Source organism: Rhinatrema bivittatum, chromosome 7, assembly GCF_901001135.1.
Source record: "Rhinatrema bivittatum chromosome 7, aRhiBiv1.1, whole genome shotgun sequence".
Taxonomy (NCBI): Eukaryota; Metazoa; Chordata; class Amphibia; order Gymnophiona; family Rhinatrematidae; genus Rhinatrema; species Rhinatrema bivittatum.
The window spans coordinates 286,582,291-286,600,498 of record NC_042621.1 but is presented as its reverse complement, the minus strand read 5'-3'; the positions used below and the strand labels follow the sequence as shown (position 1 = coordinate 286,600,498).

Genomic DNA, 18,208 nt, shown 5'->3' with positions numbered 1-18,208 from the left:
GTTGCATGGCATCCAAACAATCAATCGCTCGCTGGCTGAAAGGAGCGATTATAGCCACATACATCGGAGTTTATTTATTTATTTTTAGTTTTTAGATACCGATGTTCCTGTATAATATACATATCACACCGGAGTTGGTAAGTCTCCACCTTTAGCTGTAAAGGCGCATTCTCTACGCGCTCAAGCGACGTCGTGGGCGGAAAGTTCTGCAGTTTCTTCTCAAGAAATCTGTAGAGCGGCCACATGGAAGTCTCTCCACACTTTCGCAAGACATTATCGTCTAGACATTCGCGCGCCGTCTCACAGTCAGCTTGGAGACAGGGTCATACGGGCAGGGCTGTCCGCGACCCACACATGATGGGGAAGCTTTAGTACATCCCACCGTCTGGAATGATCCTGGTACGTACAGGGAAAAGAAAATTATTCCTTACCTGCTAATTTTCGTTCCTGTAGTACCATGGATCATTCCAGACCCCTCCCTGGTTTTGGGGGTTCTTTGTGGGCCATCCCTGCTTTCCTGTCTTCACAATTTTTTCACTCTGTATCTCTAGTTATTGCGAGTTGTGTCTTTGAACACAGTGCTGTTTGCAAGTTCTCAGTTACAGTTTTTTGATTACAAGTTACTTGCTGTCACTTACAGCTGTTTTTTTCTCTATATTTTTTAGATTAATTGATCCCTCTGGTTCTGTCTCTTCTCGTCTTGGCTTTGCTAGTCCAGTTACGGAGGATTGAGGCGAGGGAGGCATGGCTATATAGGTCCTCCCCTGGGAATTTTTGGTTCTAACTCCATCTGCTGGACAGGGAACATAACCCACCGTCTGGAATGATCCATGGTACTACAGGAACGAAAATTAGCAGGTAAGGAATAATTTTCTTATTTTTTTATAAGTGATACTGAAAAGGGTTAAATTGCAGAAGAAACTAAAAACGCTCCTGGTGCATTAAAAAATAAGGCACAATCGAAGAAACTGAGTGGTGATCATGAGTTTGTTCACTCACATTTAATGCAAAAAAATGTACAGGAATGCATTTAGGATACAGAAAACCAAGACAGCTCTACATGACAGAGGGTAAAATACTGATGCACACTGAACATGAGTGATCTCAGGGTATTCATATCTGATCTCACAGTTGAAAAACAATGAACAAGGCAGCAACAATCATCCAATAGCCAAGAGATGCACACATACATTGAAAAATTTATAGAAACTTATGTCTCCTTGTATCTTCAAGTATTGAAAAATAATTCATAACACTTCACACCACCCATATATTCCAAATACAAAAATACAAATAATCAGTATTGTCAGTCTGTATTTTTGTTCTTTGTTTTTCTGTCTTGTATGTCTGGTGGGCCCCATTTAGTATTTTATATTTTGTATCATGTGTATTATGATTTATATTTTAAATATGATTTGGGTGATCTGAATAGTGTTATGAATTATTTTTCATTTCTTGAAGATACAAGGAGATATTATTAAAAGTTTATATACGTTTTCCAATGTATGTATGCATCTCTCTTGGCAATGAGAGCCGGGTAAGCCAGGATTCAAATCCCATTCTCCCACCAACACGCCTCGTGACCCTGAGCAAGTTTCTTCACTCTCCACCGCCTCAGGCACACATTTTTAGACTGTAAGCCCTCTGCGAAGGGGTTTGGTCCTCTGGCTTTTAAGAAGTCACTGACTTTTTTTTTTTTTTTTTTTTTTTTTTAAGTGGAAGGAAACTGGTACTGCTGTCTAAAGTTGGAAAGATGTCTAAAGATGGAAAGATTCGTCAACAAGCAACTGTCTGAATACCTAGAGGAGAACAATATACTCTCCCCTTTCCAGTTCGGCTTCAGGAAATCGCAAAACACAGAAGCACTACTGGCATCGCTGTCGGACACCGTCCTCCTCAATCTTGAAAAAAAACAACCATACCTTCTCGCTCTTCTTGACCTATCTGCCGCATTCGACACAGTCAATCATGCCATCCTTCTCGAGCGGCTATCCGATATAGGAATTCAAGGAGAGGCTCTTAGCTGGTTTCAATAGTTTCTAGAGAATAGATTCTATAAAGTCAAGATTAATAATGAAGAATCACCTCCCATTAAATCAATCCGAGGAGTACCACAAGGATCGTCTCTCTCCCCTACTCTTCTTAATATCTACCTGCTTCCACTCTGCCACCTACTCTCCAACCTTAAGCTAAAGCATTATATTTTCGCGGATGACATTCAGATACTCCTTCCCATCACAGAATCACTACAAAAAACTTGGGCACATTGGAACAATTGCTTACAATCTATCAACACTCTGCTATCCAGCCTGAACCTCATACTCAACTCAAATAAAACAGAAATCCTCATCATCTCACCAGACGAAAACCATTCCCTCATCAACTCTCAAAGCGCATCACAATTCGCAAAATCATCCATAAACCACTCTCCTTCCGTCAGAGACTTAGGGGTACGTCTCGACAATCAATTCAACCTTAAATCCTTCGTTTCCAACACAACTAAAGAATGTTATTTTAAACTTCAAGTGCTCAAAAACCTGAAACCTCTCCTCCACTTCAGTGACTTCCGTCTAGTAGTTCAGTCTATAATTCTATCCAAATTAGACTACTGCAACTCGCTCCTGTTAGGTCTACCGATCACAGCTACAAAACCCTTACAGATGGTGCAGAACGCTGCCGCGAGGTTACTCACCAACACAAATAAAAGAGCCCACATAACACCAATTCTCCACAGCCTGCACTGGCTACCCATAAAAGCCAGAATCACATTCAAGACATTATCGATGATCCACAAGGATATTACGGGCATCGCACACCTAAACCTAAACTCGCAACTCCGTCCTCACACATCACAAAGACCTATCAGATTCAACTACAAAGGCTCCTTATATGCTCCCCCGATCAAAACTTCACGAACCAAACGAGCACTCTCCTCAGCTGGACCCACACTCTGGAACTCATTACCACCGGACCTACGCCAAGAAACCTGTCATATAACTTTTAAGAAAAATTTGAAAACGTGGCTCTTCCGGCAAGCCTTTCCAGAATCGCAGGAACACTCTGACACGTGCCAAAGAACAAAATAGTTCGCTACAAGCTCATTCTTTAGCCCATGCACTACGTATAACCAGGCCCACAAACATTGGCCTCTGTTACCGGTATTTCTCAAATTAGCACACCATTTATTTTTAATTATTTTCTACATATATAGCACATCATTTATTTTAATTATTTTCTACATATATTTCACGTATTTTGACGAGTTACAGTCTATATATTTATATATTTATACCATTCTATTTTAGTTTATTATTTATTTTATTACATGTTAGTTAATTACACTATTTATTTTATTACATGTTATTTATCATATTTTCACGTTATTTGATCAGTCACTGTTGTCTATTTAATATTTAGATTCTTATGTTCTGATACTCCGTTTATTGTAACGCCTAATGTTCTGATACTCCGTTTATTGTAACGCCTAATGTTCTGATACTCCGTTTATTGTAACGCCTCACCGCGATAGTTTTGTTTTATGTAAACCGACCTGATTTGATATTTGTATCGAGAATGTCGGTATATAAAAATGCTAAATAAATAAATAAATAAATACCTACCTACAGTACCTGAAATGTAACTTGCCTTGAGCATGGGTTTGGAAAATCAAAACTGCTAGTGTGGACAGGGAGAAGTGATGATGCCGCTGTACAAATAAATACTGAGAGATCACCTATGGAGTATTGCATGCATTTCTGAAGGCCACATTTCATAAAAGAAATAGCCAGATTAGAGGCAGTTCACAGAAGGGCTACCAAAATGGTACAGTTTCTGCATAAGCAGCCTTATAAAATTTAAACTTAAGAATCTACTACAGTACATATACCGTGGATGTAAACATGGCAGACGTATTCAAATATTTCAAAGGCATAAATAATACACAAAGAGCAAGCAGATTTACCGGTTGAAAAAAAAAAAAGACATAGCATAAGATGCTCAAAAGTATATTGGAGAGCACCAATGGAAATATTTCTTCACAGAAAAGGTGATGGATACATGGGAAAAAGAAGTCTCTCAGTGGGGAAAACAGAGGTAAAAATTATTAACAAATCAAGGGATAAGGAGGGGAATCTTTAGCTTAAGAGGATGAGAAGGTAAAGCCCAAGATCAAGTATTGCATTGGGAATGGAAAATGTGCTTTGTGGTTCTCATCTGCCACAATATTTTACATAACTAACCAACCAAGCATGGCTACGTTTTGTGAAAAATATCACCACAATCGTGAAGGGGGGGTGGTCCTTGTAATATGAACGTGGTTGGTAAAACAAGCTTTACACCTCAGTTAATTTTCTTCTCATGTAAGACGTAATTCACCGAACCAGAGCTATAATGACAAAAGGTCATGCTTCATTAGGAGGTTCTATAACAGAGGACAGTTTGGTGATGACAGCACAATAACTTTGGTGTCTTGCTCATTCAGCAAAGGCAGAAAATCATACTTTGAATCTTACAACAAAAGTGAGATGGAACTGAAAAACTGTAAAATTGAGTCCATGCCTAAATTCAGTTTCTTACTCTTTTTAAATAATCATTTCTTGGTCAACTCTATACATCAGAGTGCTCTTTGTCCTTTTCCAACAATGAATAAAATGATGAATGGCTCAGTACTTCTGTTACTGCTTGGCCACAATTCTAAATGCACGTAGCAAATAGGTTTTTTTTGTTTTGTTCTGTTTTTTTAATAGCAAGTGACCTGCATTTATTTTCAGCTGGATCTGGAAACCAATTTTTAACTACTGCGGCGCATCATTTTTGCAGCTGGGCAGAATCCCAGCATTTATACCTTTACAGTTTGTGTTTAAAGGCACTAGGTATGTAGAATAGATTTAAAAAGTGTCACAGTGCACTGCAGGATGTGGTTGCATACCATACAGGCATGCAGTGAGCTATGGTACAGAACAGTTTCCCTAGCTGAACAGGAAACAGTAATCTAAATAAGTGAAAATGCCACTGCCCCACCCAAACCAGAGAAGACCACAGTAAAAACATTGCTCTTTGCAAAACTACATTTATCCAAAAATGTCCTGTTTCACTAGTGTCTATGCTTCACAAATCTCATTTTGTGTTGCTAAAACTACATTTATACCGTTTATTGAAAGAAGGATATTGTGGAAGGTCTATTTGTTCCTATATAGCACAGTAGATGTTTAGTTCACCTTCGTCATACTCAACCTAAGGACCCAGGAGTTAAAATGTAGAGCATTAGGTTCTTAAATAAAGCTATTCTATATGACAGCATTTTTAAACACACTTGGATGAAAACAGAGGCTAAGTTAAAATTATGAGGTAAAAATAAAGGTGACTGATGAATGTGGCTGAAACTTGTCTTGTGGCTAAGTAGCTAGCTGAATGGTAAAATCCAAGTACCACAGGAAGATCACATTCCCCTCCATATCATGAGGTGCTAGCAATACAATTATACTCTCAAAGAATAAAACATTTGATTGTAGTTCAGTCAAACGTGGTTTTGCAGGAGACAAAGATGACTCTACATGAAATCTCTTCATCTCCGTACACAATCGCTTCCTCTGAGCTCCGGATATCACATTCTGCTTCAGCTTTCCCATCCATGCCCATGATATGCAATGGGAAGCATGACAGTTTATGAAAAAGAAAAGGCATTTTAAGAAGATCATGAGGAAAGAACTGCCACACTGAGAGACAGTCAGAGGTCCATTGAGCCCAGCATCCTGTCTAGGTCACAGGTACCCGGCAGATCCCCAGTAGTTGATCTGTTTCTTGTATCTCGCTCCCAGGGATGAGCGCTGGCCTTCCCAAGTCTAACCTGGCCAATAACTGCTTTGGACTTTTCCTTCAGGAACTTGTCCTGTCCTCTTTTGAACTCCACTATGTTAGTTGCCTTGACCACATCCTCTCGCAACAGATTCCATAGCTTGATTGTGTGCTAAGTGAAAAAAATACTTCCTATGGATTTATTTTAAAAATCTCCCAGTTGCTAGTTTCATGGACTGACCCCTATTCCTAGTGTTTGAAAGGTAAATAACTGTTCCCTATTTATATATCTCAAACATATCACCTCTAGGTTGTCTTCTCCAAGCTAAAGAGGCCTATCTGTTTAGCCTTTCACCATAAAGGAACTTTTCCCATCCCCTTTATAATTTGTGTCACCTTCTCTCTATCGTTTTCATGTCCACTGTGTCTTTGAGATGGGGGTGACAAGAACGGCACACAATACTCAAGGTACGGTCACATCATGCTCTTTTCATTATGATAATAGAGAACAGAACAGGAATTATTTGGAAAGGAGTCTAACATATTTTGCCTTTTTTGACCTCTGCTGCACACGAAGCCAAAGATTTCAAGGTACTGTCCCACAAGGACTCCTGCCATAGAGCCCAGCATTGTGTACTTGTAGTTGGGATATTTTTTCCCTGCGAGCATTACTTTGCACTTGTCCACATTACATTGCATCTGCTATTTAGATGTCCAGTCTCCTAGTCTCACAAGGTCCTTCGGCAGTTCTTCACAATCCACTGCTGTTTTAGCGACTCAAAACAATTTTGTGACATCCGCAAATCTGGTCACCTCACTTGTTCACTTTTCCAGATCATTTATGAATATGCCAAATAGCACAAGTCCCAGTATCCCTGGGGCACTCCAACAACCACCTTTCTCCATCTGGAAAACTGACCATTTAGTTCTACCCTCTGGTTTCCTGTATTTTATCCAGTTACCAATCCACAACAGGACACTGCCTCTGATCACATGACTTCCCTATTTCCTAAGAAGTCACTCATAAGGGGACTTATCAAATTTCTTTTGAAAAGCCCAATACCTCAACTAACTCACCTTTATTCACGTTTATTTATACATACAAAAAATAATTTAGTAAATTGCTGAGGCACGACTTCACTTTGCAAATCCCATGTCCATGCACCCCAATTAAATCATGTCTATCTGTGGTCAGTAATTTTGTTTTTAAGGCTAGCTTCTATCATTTTGTAGGCACAAACATCAGGCTTACCAGTCTACAGTTTCCTAGATCACCCCTGGAGCCCTTTCTACAAACTGGCATCACAATGGCCACCCTCCAGTTAAATGACTGCTCTGCAATCTGTCACCAGAATCCTGCCTGCAATTTCCAGATCTCTAGTATTATTGTAGTGCAATTATCTCTTATTTTTAGCACAAACTGAAATCAGAACAGCAGTTATGATTTGAAGGGAAGAGGGGCTAAAAAAATAGTGCAATGTTATGATAAACATCTACAGTAACATACATGCAAGTCAACTCAGGCCTACAAACTATCTTACTGAGGGGTTCACTCATCTGTGGAAGAAATTCCCATATAAGAATCAATGTTAAAAGATCTCTGAACACTAATACAAATAAAATACAACTTGTGTGAAATTCATGAAATTCAAGTTCCAGGATGCCCCACTAATAGATGTTATACATAGACCACCTATTCTGCTAAGGTACCACACATTACTCATTTGACTTCAGCAAGAATGTTTCAAATGATATAGGGTGCAATTTGCTGCTGCTACTATTACTAACCATGTCTATAGCACTACTCGACATACGCAACACTGTACAAAAACACAAAGACAGTCCCTACACAGTAGAGCTTACAGTTTAATCAAGACAAATATACAGGGCAGCAGACACTTTGGGAATTTAATTTATTAAGGAAATGGTTAAACACAATGAGGATTTGCTGATGGACGCTTTCTTCTGAGCTCCTGCTTCCTCCGATCTTCATCCAACACTTAAGTTCTGCATCGGTGGGAGGTGTAGCCTCTAAATCAAGAGCAACCCTGTCCTGTAAAAACTGAGGATGGCTTCAAAAAAGAAAATCTATTCTAAAACACTTCTTGTACGTTAAATCTTGGCTTGATGTTGAAGATGGCATTGCAGGCCCTACTATCATGGAGGCTGAGACAGAACAAGAAGGGCGGAAAGACAACAATGTCACGACCCGAATTTGGAGAATGGTTTTGCGATCTGAGGCAGGACACGAAAGAAAACAAATTCTTGCACTGATGTCCGACCTTCAGGAGATGTCAGATAATGGATGGCGAGTCATTAAGTGCAACAATCAGTTGGAAGCCCAAGACGACAAAATTGTGAATTTGCAGAATTATTCTGACAAACTTTCTAAAGAGAACTCTGAGATCAGTGAAAAACTGGAAGATCTGGAAAACAGATTTCAAAGGTTTTTGGGGCGTGCTGGAGACACCCGAATTTAGTAATTGCAACACAGTGATTCAAAGCATCCGATATTGAAGGACAGTGTACAAACCAGTGAGAGTTACAAGGATCAGGAGATCCAGATCAAATATGCTCACCATGCACTTGGCCAAAAATTCCAGAATCGTCCTAGGGCTATAATTACCTGTTTTCATAAGTTTACCCCAAGGATAAGATTTTTTTTTTGCCAGCCAGAAAGCAGGCAACTTGGTCTTGGGAAGGCCATTCTATCTTCATTTTTGCAGACCTTTTGCCGAAGACATTGCATAAGAGTGTGGCGTTTTAAAAAGTTACTGCAGAGCTTCGTAAGGAAGGACTCAGATACCACTGACTCTGTGTGGCTTGGATTTAACAATCAGTGGAGCGGCCTCACAAGTGAGACGTGCGGCAGATGTGGCAGCCATTTTGAGAGAAGCTGGCATTGCAATCAGCCATGTCCCACTAAAGCGAAACATGCACCAGCATTAAAAGATGATTTTCCCCCCCGATGGCGCGTGAGAAAGGGAGGTAGAAGATTGCGGCAGCACTCCGGAGAATCTACTTCCTTGAAGGCTGCAGGCAGTTGAGGACTTGTGAGGGAGGGGAGTCATTTTTGCATTTCACTACTGCTTTTTCAGCTTTCATGTTCTTGTTTAATTCTGTGTATTAGTGTTGGCCAAAATGGCTGTTTCTTTCATAAAGACAGAGGTCTCAATATATTTTGCTTTGTAATACCCACTTTACAGACAAAATGAGAAGGGCAAAGAGGATTTGCTATATTTAACATAGTGTTGTTGGGCGAGGGGTGGGTGAACACCCGGGCTAATGGCTTCCCCCTCTATTAGGGAACAGTATATAGTATTGAGGATTAAAAGAGGATCCTCTATTGGGTTAGGGGGGATTGAGGGATTCAAGGGGATTGGGTTTGGTTAATGGTTGCAGTACTTACGGTAAAGAGGTTTTTGTTTTTTTTTACATTTGCAATTCTGTGCAAGAATATGGAGAAAGGGGAGACATATTTTAGTTACATGGCTACATTTTCAGTTTTGATCATGGTTAAAATTGGAATTTTGTCTCTGAATGTCAAGGGGCTTTAATTCTTTTCATAAGAGGCAACTGCTTAAAGAGCTATTACCTTCTAAAGCTTCTATAGTATTTTTTTTTTTTTTTTAACCCAAGAGGTGACCTGAAAATAAAGCAATTATACACATAGGGGTAGATTTTCAAAGGGTTACGTGCGTAACCCCGAAAACCTGCCCCTGCGCACGCCGAGCCTATTTTGCATAGGCTTGGTGGCGCGTGCAAGCCCCAGGATGCGCGTATGTCCCGGGACTTTGAAAAAGGGGCGAGACCGAGGCCTCCGGCATAGCGGCTGTGCCGGGGGTTGGCGCACCGGCAGCTGGCCGGCGCGCGCAAGATACACCTCACAGAGGCAGGCATAAAAAGTTAAACAAGGTAGGGGGGTGGACTAAGGTAGGGCTGGGGGGTGGGTTAGATAGGGGAAGGAAGGGGAAGTTGGGGGGGGGAGTGGAAGAAAAGTTCCCTCCGAGGCCACTCCGAAATCGGAGCGGCCTTGGAGGGAACAGGGAAAGCCATCGGGCCTCCCCTATGGCTCGGCGCATACAAGGTGCACAAGTGTACACCCCTTGTGCGCTGACCCTGGATTTTATAACATGCACGCGGCAGCTCGCGCATGTTATAAAATCGGGTGTACATTTGTGCGCACCAGGTCGTGCGCACAAATGTATCCTGCACGCTTCTCTTAAAATCTACCCCATAGTTTCTTTTCTGCTGCTTCAAAAAAAGAGAAACATATAGGTGTTTGAATTCTCATAGCTAAGGATCTGACTTTTCAAATTACTGTAAGTTGATTAGGGCGGATGTTGCAGGCAGATTATTATAGTCCAACTTGAGCTAGAGGGGAAATTATACACTTTGGTAAATCTTTATGCCTCTAATTCCAATCAGGGCTATTTTCTTTCATGCTCTGGGGTTAATTCTGACCTCATTACCAGTGGGTTATCTGATAGTGGCTGTTGATAATTCTGGGGGTAGTGGTGTGATGTCATGTAAACATAGAATGCAATTAAAATCTTTTATGACTCAATGGGATCTTATTGATGTTTGGCTGCAGATATCCTGTCTCGTAATTATACTTTTTATTCACATCCTCATAATTCCTATTCCTGTACTGGTTTTTTTCTAGTCTGGATTGACCTGACTATAACCTACTTGGATTTCGATTTTATGTGCCTATTTGTAAACCGTTGTGATGGTGTATCACTAAACGACAGTATAGAAAAGTTTTTAAATAAAATAAAAATAAATTATGGGAAGAGGTACTGGAAACCTGATGATGAATTGCCGTCAGATGAATCCTTTTGTGCCCAACTCTCTAAGGATATTCTTGAATATTTGGAGCATAATGACAGTTGCAATCTCTCTCCCTCATTTCCTTGGGATTGTTTGAAAGCGGTGATAAGAGGGAAGATAATTTCCAGAGTGCCACATAAGGAGAAAGAAAAAGAACAGAGAGTGCTTATGAATAAGCTAGCTTTACTAGAAGCTATCCATAAAAGAACTCAACATCTTTCTGAAAAAATTTTGAAAGTTAGAGAGGAACTCAGTCTTTAGATTTAGATAAGATAGCTTTTCAGCTGGAATTGGTTATGCAAAAACATTTTGAATGGGGCAATAAATATGCTAGAGTTTTAGCACGCAAACTAAAAGAAAACTGACCTCCCAGAATCAAATATCCAAAATTAAGCATCAAAAGGGGGATATTTTGACCTCTTCCGCAAAAATTAGATCACAGTTCCAGCAATTTTATAGCAATCTGTATAGTAGGGATCCATTTACCATTTAGAAATTGGGGAATATCTCCATAATACAAACCTCCCAATTTTGTCAGAGGAGCACAAACAAATGTTGGATAGAGAAATCTCAGCCTTTGCGATTTTACAGGTTATTGAGGATCTCAAAGTCAATAAGACCCCGGGACTTGATGGTTTTTTGAGAAGATTTTACAAGTGGTTTTCTGCAGAATTGGTTACTCCTCTAAGTTACATTCAGTATTGTATAATGTATAATTTTTTCTTATGTATATTGTCATAAATTTCATCTGTCCCCTGCAGGAGGCAAAATGCAATGTGGAATCTCTATGGATAGAAATTCTATGCATAATGGGGAGAACAGAGCTTTCTGTCTAGAAAAGAAAATGGTACCAGTACTCAGGGCTGTCTTTTTTTTGGGGGGGGGGGGGGGGGGGGCGAGGGGGGGGGGGAAGGAGGAGATGGAGGGGAAATCAGGATAACCGCCCAGGGCTCTCCCCTCCACTCTAGCTCCCATCTGCTGTAACTGACTGCAGAGCCTATGAAAAGGCAGCAATGCAAAAATACCTTAACTAGACCCTAGAATACCAATACACCTCCTCATTGGAACACAGAACAAGCTGGTCTACTACAGATCCTTATAGAGGAATTCTATGCTAGTATAATTCTATACATTGGTTGTGCCCTGGCAAGTTTTGTTTTTTTTGGTTTTTTTTTTTAAAGGATACTACAGAAGCACTTTGTGGTTTGTCAACTGAAAAGGCAACAGAGAACTGTAAAAGATTACCATGACCAAGTATGATGATTTCTCTGGTCCCAAAGCCAGCCATATGATCCCTTATTGAACTATTGTACATAATCTTTATTACCCCCAGCAGCCATACGTTGTCATATTACTGTTTTTATTTTTACTTTTGATGTTAATGACAGTATATCATTTGTCACTGTACACGCTTGTATTATTATTACCTCATGTTGTTAATGACTATTCTGCAGTTTAATCCTTCCTTCTCCTCTCTATCCTTTCATTCCTCATTACCCCCCGCCCCTGTTTGATGTATTTCCTGTCCTTTCTCCAGTTACAATGTGAACCGGCATGATGTACCCACTAATGCCGGTATAAAAAAGTTCTTAAATAAATAAATAAATATGAACAATGTTTGGTTAGTCAGTACCCGTGTAAAGAAATTCCCATTGCTTGCAGCAGGCGTGTTGGGAATAGTCTTCCTCTTCCCAGTAAGGTTCCCCTTATTAGTGTACCTCCGAATTCCATAGTGAACGTGGGAGGAATATTATATCATCTTGAGCAAGACCCTGCCTCTTCTGGATGTGTTTAGGGGACACGCCCTTGACCTTACCAGAGAGATGAGTTATTTGGTAGACCATAAAGACCTCCATGCTGTTGGATTTCTCCAAGATCCTGATGTCCTGCGGATTGTGGACTACAATTATGATTCCTGAGATAAGAACATTCTGAAAACTGATAATATTTTTGACAGGTGCTTTTCCTCTCATTTTCATCATCCTGCTTAAGACCATGCATCCTTTTCTTTTACCTTGGCAGGAGGGTTGGGTCCATGACCCTGACTAAACCCTGTCACTCCGCTATGGTTTCTTGGTGCTTGCAAGATTTACTGGAGGCCACAGTCATGGAGATTTAATACCACATGATGTCTTAAATACTCTTACATTTCAAATACTTAAAGAACATAAGCTTGTTCATGGCATAACACACTTTGACAGCTCTACCGTTATCTTAGATATGTTTTTCAAGTATTGATTTTAATATATTAGCACACGATATCCAAGATTACAATCAATAATCATTGCCAGCAGTTAGTCATGAATTGTTTTATGATCATGATGTGAGCGTGCCCAATATTACAATAGACGTATCTAACATAGTTACATAGCAAGGACGGCAAATAAAGATCAAATGATCCATCCAGTCTGCCAACAAATGGCTTATGGTAGTATTTTAGAAATGCCTTTTTAGATAAGTGTCGGATGACTGTGTGTGGGAGTGGTAAGAATGTGTGTATGAGTATGATGGTTGATGGGGTTAAGCATTAGTATGATGTGTTCATGGCCTTGATATGTGCAATATTTTGAGCAGATAATGGTCTGCCATAATTGATGTATCCACTCTGTAAAAATAATGTGTGGCATTTATGTATGTATTTGTAAACACTTTTGTACAAGGTTATTTGCGTATGCAAAAGTGTGTTTGAAGAATTTGTACAAGTTTAAGAATCTGTTTGACCTTGAAGAATTTTCTAATAAATATGTATTTTATATGATTGAAGCGAGTGATCAAATTTATGTGATTCCCATATCTGATGTATTATTGAAGCGAGTGATCAAATTTATGTGATTCCCATATCTGATGTATTATGGTAGGATACTCCCATGCAGAACTGTAAACTTAAAGATTACTCCTTTACCAAGATTACCGTCATTACCAACCTCAAGCCTTTAGGGATCCACAATATTTATCCCATGCCCTTTTATATTCATGTACTGTTCTCATCCCTACCACATCTATTTATTGTGCTTATGTGCCTTATCTAGTTTTGCACTGATTTTATTATATCATTGCTTATTTTTTACACCTGGTGTCACAACTGGGTTCAACCAGCGTATCAGCCTAGTTAGGCTTACGGGGAAATGTGCTCCTTTGTAACACATTCTCTTAAAAGGGAGGAAATGGAGGGCCTAGCCCAGATCATCTTTGAACCAGAGATGACATTACAGCAGTGTATGGGACAAAGAATTGCTCGTTTCATAAACAGGACATTGTTAAACTAGCTGACATAGCTCGCTGAATATGAACTTGAGGCTACACTGGTCTTCTAAGACACAGTAATCCAGTTAAGCAGTGTACACTGAGCAACAGGCTGTTTCCCAGCATGTCCACCATCATGTAAATCTGCTGCTAGAAAGAGAATCAGTTTTAATCACCTACCAACAGTGTACCTATGGATGGCGAGGTACCCAATCAATGGTTACCTCTGGGATACAGAGGGCATTCATGACTGGTAAAGGCAAAAAATGGAAAATAAAACAAAGGATATAATAAAGCCTCTGTATTGATCCAGAGGTCTATAAACTCTTGAGTAGGGTGGAACAGGCAAACGGGGAATGGTTATTTACCCTTTCATATAGTACTAGGAGACACTCCATGAAGCTGATAGGTAGCACATTTAAAACAAATCAGAGAAAGTATTTTTTCCTCTGAGAGCATGTACAGCAGTGGGCTATGAACCACGGAAACCAGGGTTCAAATCCCACTGCCATTGCTTGTGACCTTGGGCAAATCACTACTCTCTGTTGCCTCAGGTACAAACTTAGAATGTAAGTCCCTCTGGGGATAGAGAAATACCCACAGTACCTGAATATAATGCTGAAAAGCATAATATAGAAAAATAAATTAAACCATGGAATTTGTTGCCAAACAATATAGTTAAAGAAGTTTGCATAGTTTGTTTCAATTCAAGTTTATACACTTATCCTTCAGGAACTTATCTAAACTATTAGCCATGTAGACTTGAAAAAAACCCCCACTGCTTATCCCTGGTTATAGCATGAAAGATTGGGACAATTCTTTGGGATCCTGGATACCTGTGACCTAGATTGGTCACAGTCAGAGAGAGGATGCTGGGCTTGATGAATCTCTGGTCTGACCCAGTGTGGCATTTCTTGTTTCCCTATTTCAGGAAAATGTAAGACTGTTGTAAAAATAATTGTGCTCAGTCTTCTTAAAAATGTTTGTTGTCCAGCAGGTCACTCAAATAATCATTGTTCCCCTAAATTTATAAAGGAGGGAATGTATATTTCTTCTTAATTTGTTTTAATGAATATTATAAAGTAGTTTTCTAGCAAAACATTTAGGGGTCATTTTTATTTACTTATTTGGGCATCATGCAAAAATTTCATCATTTTTCAAAGTGGACTTATACACATACGTGCACTTTGAAAAATATCCCACTAAATCTACCAGCACACCCTAACACCTGCTAAAATGTGCACACAATTTTTATCATCATCAAGTGGTGCGTATGTTAATGAGACTTTCCATACGAGGGAGAAAAGCAGAAAGCCCAAAACGAGAATGGAGTGGAAGTTGGGGGGGATTGAGTAAGTACGACAGTCAGCTGTGGGGTACCAGGAGCATAACGTTTTGGGCAAGGTAAGAATAAGGGTATATTACTTCAGCCTACAGAGCTCGTATATTTAGACAAGGCTTGAATCTTGCTTTTCCTTCCCCAAACAGAAGAAATACAAAGCGACTGAACAGATCAGTAAAGTTGCGCATCAGATAACATTATGAGCAGGCACACAAATGAAAAACTATGGGTGAAACCATAGCTTGCATGACGATTTGCTATATCTTGGAGAAAACAAAATGGTTAGGAATATGTAAGGCGCCATAAACCCGACCAGAACGATGAGTAACTCCATTTTACCCAGAATGACTCTCTACATTACAGTTGAGCACTGCACTTATTCTATGGCTTAGTGCTCAAATGGAATATGGTTACTTCTGCCCAAAACATAGAAGATGGAAGCAGTCGTGCTTCTAACGTGTACTTACATTAAGTGTAAGTGAGATGGCTCAGCTCTGAGGAAATGTCGTGTCCCGACTAAACACAACCGTCATGCCGGATGCATGGAAACACAGCAAGATTAATTTCTAAAGGAATGATCCCACGAGAAACACGAGAGAACCCGAACAGCTCTTAAGGACTGCAAGCAACAGAGAACTTAAGTGAAGGGGAAGTTAGAAGCTAGCCTGCTAACACCCTGCATCACCATGCCAACTGGATTTCACAAGTCTCAGTATGCAAATACATAGCATGTGTAAATATTTTCTGATTGATGGAAGAACACCACAGCAGCAGTTTGAATAGCCTTTCAAAGAGCAAGCTGAACAGCTGAAAATTAATTTGGGGCTGTGATCGTCATGAAGACAGGGCAACCTTTGTATGCTCTTTGTAGAACTACCTCAACATGACATATCAACACTGAAATCCAAAAGTTGCAAGCTGTGCCATACCTGAATTTAACGCTCACAGTACTCCACCTTCAGAACTTCTTGCCGTCACCTATTTAGAATGGGATAAAAAAAAAAAAGACGTCATTCAAAACTAGGATTATTAAACTGGACTAAGATCATAATCAGTCTTGTAACTTAAAGCAGTCAGTGATCTTCAGCAGAAATACAGAGCTCCAATCAGCGTGTGCAACATTGTCCTTTAATCACTGCTTTAAAATACCATAAATTGACTACAGACAGAAAGAAGTCATTCAGGAAGCAAAATTGGCCTAAATTAATACTCGCAATATCAAGGATTGCTTTTATTATGTACCACGTAGCCAGAGGAATAGAATATACTGCATGAAAATGCATTAACCCCTGACAGAGTAATACTGAGTATTTGGGATAGGAGCCGAGGGAACAACGCTCTGTTCGTAACATTGCACGCCACAGCAATGAAGCTGAAGCTATTCTTTCAAATTTTCTAAGGCAACAAAATCTCTAAACAAGTTTGTGAATTTCCTGGTTGGCTCTGCTCAGAGATTTTTCTTTTTTTATGTTTACTCAGATGTTTTGATGTTCCCATTCTCCAGGGTGGACAGGAGTTCAGTCATTCCAGTTACCGCCAGTTAAAAGTACATGAAAAGAAAGCTTTCACCAAGCTCTGCAAAAGCTGACAGACGTTTATGCCTGTATTCATACTTTAAACTCCAATATAAAGAAATTAGAAAGAGAAATTCTGTGCTCTGAGATTTTTAATTAAGCAATATATTTATTCTTTTAAGTCATTCTACCAATAGGAAAGGAGGCTAAATTCAACTGCAACAGTATCTCATGTTTGCTTTAAAGAGTCTTATAAATGAACAGTTAACTTTACATCAAGCAGCTACAATGCACCGTGTGCACTAATTACTGTTTATTTTCTCAAAATCCTTATTCGGTAAGTAAGCAGACATGGGGTTAAATCTCTACTAGTGAATTAACAGGCAAGGTGGAAACATCTTTTGAAAGCTTGGACACCAGATGCAATTTTTAGGAGTCAGGGGAAAATGTGTTTTCCATATAAAGTTTACTAATTTTCCTTTTTTTTTTTTGTTTACTCTACTTTTCTGCCCTCTCGCCTTCCAGTTTCTACCGAAGTTCCCGGATTGGCCAGTGCTGGCGGCGTCTGCTCTCTGTAGGCCAATTGTAGAACGCTGCACAAGCATGTCCTCTCCGAGTCTGGTGGCTCACAGCCATGAGAGTCCGCAGGCTCCAATAATCATGGCAGATGCTCCGAGTGCCATATGAAAAGCATAAGAAATAAACCAATTGCTTTCCACACTCCTCTCCTTGTTTCACTAAGTAAACAAAGCCTTCTCGATTCTCTGGAGGGAAAACCTCAGTGAACTTCTAACACCCCTTCCAGAATGCTATGCATGAAAAATCTGCTAGAATGCTACATGGGAACTAAGCATAGACTTTCTGAAAAATTCTCTCCGGTAAAAGATCTAAGGCAGGGGGCGCCCAAACTATGACCCACGGGACACATCCAACCCACAGCCAACTTTTTACGGCCTGCCAAACTATCCCTGCCCGAGACCTTATTGACACACTGAGCAAGGTTCACTCTTTTTTTGCTCGTGTGTGGCGCTAGCAGTAGAAGCTTCAACACTGGCAGGAGTCTCCACTCCCACCAGCAGAAGATAAAATTTGGTGCTGCAACAATGCAAGGGGTCAGAAGGCTGGCGGGGTTCATACTCCCCACCGGCAGAAGAGGAAAGACTAAAGAGGTTAGGACTTTTCAGCTTGGAGAAGAGACGGCTGAGGGGGGATATGATAGAGGTGTTTAAAATCATGAGAGGTCTAGAACGGGTAGATGTGAATCAGTTATTTACTCTTTCGGATAACAGAAAGACTAGGGGGCACTCCATGAAGTTAGCATGGGGCACATTTAAAACTAATCGGAGAAAGTTCTTTTTTACTCAACGCACAATTAAACTCTGGAATTTGTTGCCAGAGAATGTGGTTAGTGCAGTTAGTATAGCTGTGTTTAAAAAAGAATTGGATAAGTTCTTGGAGGAGAAGTCCATTACCTGCTATTAAG

The 18,208-nt window shown here is 40.0% G+C and overlaps 1 protein-coding gene across 1 annotated transcript in view; it reads right to left on the bottom strand.

The window, feature by feature from the left end:
• Positions 1–18,208, bottom strand: part of ADD3 (adducin 3) — a 379,802-nt gene that overhangs the window by 269,555 nt on the left and 92,039 nt on the right. Inside the window, 1 exon segment of the mRNA XM_029610347.1 lies at positions 16,141–16,189. The gene's annotated coding sequence lies outside the window, so the exon portion shown is untranslated.